The sequence below is a fragment of the Solanum tuberosum genome, unplaced genomic scaffold (genome assembly GCF_000226075.1).
Source record: "Solanum tuberosum cultivar DM 1-3 516 R44 unplaced genomic scaffold, SolTub_3.0 scf00117, whole genome shotgun sequence".
Classification (NCBI taxonomy): Eukaryota; Viridiplantae; Streptophyta; class Magnoliopsida; order Solanales; family Solanaceae; genus Solanum; species Solanum tuberosum.
Window position 1 is genome coordinate 1026858 of NW_006239041.1, and position 5299 is coordinate 1032156.

Here is a 5299-nt window from a genome sequence, read left to right on the forward strand (position 1 = left end):
TCTGCTAAATCTCTAATTATCTCATCTTTAACGTACAAAACAGCAGGTAGACCTTGTTTCGTAGTAATTTCAGGAGCTGTCTAGTTAATGCTAACTTCACATTTGGCCTGATTATGCCTTAAGACGATCAGCATAGGTCTGCACTACTGTATAAGGAGCAGGTTCAACGACTTGATCAATTTTGGGAGTATTAGAAGGAAATTGAGGGCGATCAGTTCTATCATTAGTAGAAGATTTATGGACATGTCGATCAAAGTTGCTAGAAATTCTAGGGAAATTGGAATGATAATCCTACTGTTGATCAGTTCGATTAGTAGCCCTATTCTGAGTACCAAGAACAGGTCTCAAAACCCCAGAATTGCCCTGTTCTTTAGCAACCCAAGCCTTCGATGGATCATTCTCAATTCTATGCAACTCATTAACAGGAACATTAGATGCAGGAGTTACAGTTGGACGAGCATTATCAATAAAAGGTTTACCTGATTCCTTGCCCTGTTTTTTGTTGAAATCTTCCACATTAGAGGTGCTAGATTGACCCAAATCTTGGATAAGTTGTTTACCTTCTCTATGTGGATTTTTTTGTTGCGCAAATAGCCGCAATTCCTCAGCTGAACCTAATTTGCCAGAATCTGTCGCCAGAATTCCTGTAGAGTGGCCTGAAGCTTCGTTTCTGATGTTTCCGCCCTGGAACGAACTCGAAACTTCTGTGGGATGTCCTCCACGATCAGTGTTACAATCCTCAATAGCAAATTCTGGTCGAATCACCTCCTGAATGTTACAATCTTGAGCGCGCCTTTGAGGCGATTCACCGACTAACCTAGCCGCCGTAACCGGTTGATTTAACGAAATTGGGATGGGGATTTCAGATGATTTTTGGCCATCTTGTACCGCATGAGACTGGGATATATTTTCATTTGCCCTTGTGTCACGAATTTGGCTCGAATCACCCATATAAACATTTGTACGAGTCCTGTCCAACTCCTTTTCCGCCATAGCAGTGTGGATCGCCTCTTCCCTCACCTACGAGGAGTTGTAGGATGAGTCTGATGACGATTCATGTATGGATGGTTGTAGATTTCGCTGGTTCAACATTGTAACAGGATCTGGTGGCCTAAATCTCAGTCCACCTTCCATGTTTTTGATGCTAAAATCGTGACAAATTAGCTGAGATAGCTAATTTTCTGAAAATTCTTGAAAATTTTCTTGAAGAACTCTAGAGAAAGAAAATTTTTAGAGAGAGAAAAAATTCATGAAATGAGAAGGCGATAGGGTTTAGGGTTTAGGGTTTAGGGTTGAGGGTTAAGGGATTAGGATTTTGGGTTTAGGGTTTAGGTTTTAGGGCTTAGTGTTTGGGGTTTAGGGTATTGGGTTTAGGGTGTAGGGTTTAGTGTTTAGAGTATAAGGGTTTGGGGTTTGGGGTTTTGGGTTTTGGGTTTAAGGTTTAGGGTCAAGGGTTTAGTGTTTAGGATTTTGGCTTTGGGGTTTAGGGTTTAGGGTTTTTTTTTAATTATTATTTGAACGACCCTTGGGGTGTTTCAGAGGCGTAGCAACACCCCCAGGCCTTTGCATAAATAAAATTCAACAAAGTACAAAGAGGGGGACATAAACCTAACCTCCGATCCTATGGTGGTTCAAGAGTCGACCTACCTACTAAGGCTAGTCAACTAATCCCCATACTAGAAAGGTAAACCTAGAGCTAAGCACCTAAGGAGAGGACTCCTCTCAATAAAAAGATACTAGGAAAACATAAATAAGGGAGACTCTCCCCTTACAAAGGAAAGACTAAAAGAAACAAGAACCTAATCAAAAGAAACGATACCTAAGTATGACATTGTCCAGATGAAAAAGATATTGACAAAAAACACAAGGGGGAACAAGTCAAGGAGGTTTTTTAACCCTTTTCAACTTCTTTCTTCTGAAAGTTTAAACTCCCATTTTTTCAAGAATATAACTTCCTCTTGCTACATTTGGCAATTGGTTGTGAGTGTAGTAGTGTTGAATGGTATCATGACTGTGACTTTGTTTAGATAGGAAATTTGCAGTACTGTTGGCTGGCCTCTCTGTATGTATGAACACATTGAAAGTATGCACATTGGTTAGCAAGGATTTAAAGCTCTTGTATAAACCTTTAAATCCTCCAAGAGGAAACTGAAATCTGCCATATCCACCTAGTTAAGAGCTCTGAATCCACTTCTAGAATAATGTTGTTGTAGCCATGTTGAATGCACCAATTTAAACCATAGCTGGCAGCCTGCACCTCTGCCTGATTGTTGGTCCCTTCACCAAGAGGTATAGCAAATGCATAAATGATATGTCCAAGTTCATCTCGCAGAATCCCCCCTCCCCTCCAATCTTCCTGGGATTGTGCAAGGCATTACCATCCGTATTAAGTTTATATCTATTAGGAGGGGGTGTTTTCCATATTACTGGAGTGACTTAAACATCATGTTTGCAGCTTTCAATTATGTCCACCACTTTTGTCCACTTTAGAGGCCACTGGATGTATGGAAAAAAAGTGTTGAGCAAATGGAGAATATCTTTGACGATCATGAACTTGACTCTACTGATGCTGGATTTCTTGTCCCCATACTTGGCTAAGCATCTATTCCTCAACAAGTTCCAACAAATCACTATAGGAAGTGTCTGAATAAGGGTCTTGTGAGCTTCATTTTTCCCTTGAATATCCTTCCAATGCAGTATGCAGTTGCACAATCGGGTCTGCTGGAAAGTAACACCCATTGTACTTGAAAAGAATTTCCAGATATGGGTTGCAAAATGTCCTTGATTGAAGATGTGATCTACATCATCCTACCCTTGTTGAATACAACAAAAATACTTCACAGGCTCCACTCCAAAGGTTGCTAGTTTTTCATTAGTTGGCAATTTATTTGTTATTGCTCTTCATACGAGAAAGGACATCTTAAAGGGGATGTTTTTATGCCAAATCTGGGAGTTCATCACTTCAGAATTCTTCCTCTGTCTGCAAATTTCCCAGGCTGAAGCACATGAGCAGGTTCCAGATTCATTAGGCTTCCAGACTGTAGTGTCTTTCACTCCTTGTTGGCATTGAAAATTAGTGTTCAAAATATGTGGAATGAGCAGTGGTGGTACCTACTGTCTCAGCTTTCTTTCATTCCATTTTCCATCGAGAAGAAAATGAGCAATAGTGGCATTATTAAGGCTGGAAATAGCAGTGGTATAGTTGGCTAAAGCACCCCCTCCTAACCAATCATCCCACCAAAAGGAACAACTTCCAGAATAATTTTCCAAGTGATGTGATCCTCCACTTTGTTCTTATTCTTCATCATATATCTCCATACTAGCGATTGACCTGCATCCACCTTCTTTGCAACTGGATTGGCTCTCTGGCAATACTTGGATTTGAGAAACTGACCCCATAGAGAAGATTTAGCCCTGAAGTTCCACCATTGCTTATATTGTAGGGAGGTACATATATCTGTAAGCCTTCTGATCCCCACACCTCCTTTAGCACAAGGCAATCTCATGGTTTCAAGTGATGCCCAATGATATTTCCTTTTGTCTTGATCTCTTCCCAGTAAAAATCTGCAATGTAGAGTCAATGTATTTGATAGTAGTACTGGGAGGTGAAATTGCAGCCATTGTGTGAATAGGTATGGACTGCAAAGCATGCTTGGCTAGAGTGATTTTGCCTCCAAAGCTTAGTATCCTTGCCTGCCATCCACAGATCTTCTTGGAGACTTTCTCAACTAGCTGGGAATGATAAATGATCCTTTGTCTACAAATATATAGAGGGCCTCCAAGATAGGTTATTGCACTGTCCTTCTGAGAAAATCCTGTGACCTCATTTATGTTATTGATGATATCTTGGGAGGTGTTAGCTGGAACCATAAAATGGCTCTTCTCTTCGTTGATACAGAGGAATGATATCAGCCAGTCTCATTCTAAGGAGTTTGGAGATGATCTTTTCTGAGAATTTACTGAGACTAATAGGCCTAAGGTCAGTGAATCTGTTAGGCTGTTCAGATTTGGGAAGCAAAACCAAACATGAATGTGACATAAACTTAGGCCTAATGTGACCACAAAAGAAGGACTGTACAACTGCTAATAGATCCTCTTTAATGATGGTCCAGCATGCTTGGTAGAACTTGCCCCCTATACCATCCGGACCAGGTGCTGAATTTGGGTTCATGGCAAACACAACCTGTTTTAGTTCCTCCAAAGTGGGCATTTCCTGTAGTTTCTGATTCTTCTTCAGAGTAACTAGTGTAGGTAGGTGTTGAAGAATTCTTTCATCTATTCTACAATTCTGACCAGTAAACATTGCCTAAAAATATTTACACGTTGCTTGTGCAATCTAATCATCACCTTGAATCCACACATCATTGCCAGTACATATTTTATGCAGAAACAATTTTCTTTTTCTCCTCTTGTCAAAGCATGGAAATATTTGGTGTTGGCATCCCCTTCCTTAAACCATTGGAGTTGAGTCTTTTGTTTAAGAATAGATTCCTCCAACTTCAAATATCTAATATAGTTGGCATTCATGAGATGTAACTGATGTCTAAGAGTTTCAATGTTATTTGTAAGAAGTTCATCCTTAGTTTTCCTGATTCTCTCTTCAAATTCCTTCACTTTAGCATATATATCTCCATACTCTTTCTTTGATTAGTTGCTAAGGGTGGAGGTTAACCTCTTCATTTTCTGATGCAATTACCACATAGGGTTACCAGTGACCTCCCTATCCTGGCACTTTTGAACAGTCTCCATAAAGCTAACATTATCAACCCAACAATGTAAGAACTTGAAATACTTGGTATAATTTTCAGTTTTCCTGACCATTTCCATCAGCAGGGGACTGTGATCAGAGCCAACAGAGGGTAGGTGTTCAATAGTAGTTTGAGGCATAACCTCTAGCCATTTGTCATTGACCATGGACCTGTCCAGCCTCTTCCATACTCTAGCCTGTGCAGCCCTTTGATTGCACCATGTGAAAGGTAACCTTGTAAAACTAAGATCAATGAGGCCACAAGCTTCTATCACACTAATGAACTCAAAACTCTTCATGTTGTAATGCATTACCACAAGCTTCTCCTCTATATTTGTGATAACATTGAAGTCTCCAATGGTACACCAAGGGATATCCATGTTAGCATAATGCAGTAACGTGTCCCACGGGGGTCTCCTCATATGTTCCTTACACTTAGCATAAATGAAGGATACCATGAGCCTCTCAGTAAGATCAGAATGCTTGAATTCTCCTGTGATATGCTGCTCACTATTCTCATGAATATTACCTGTGATTTCATTAGACCAAAGA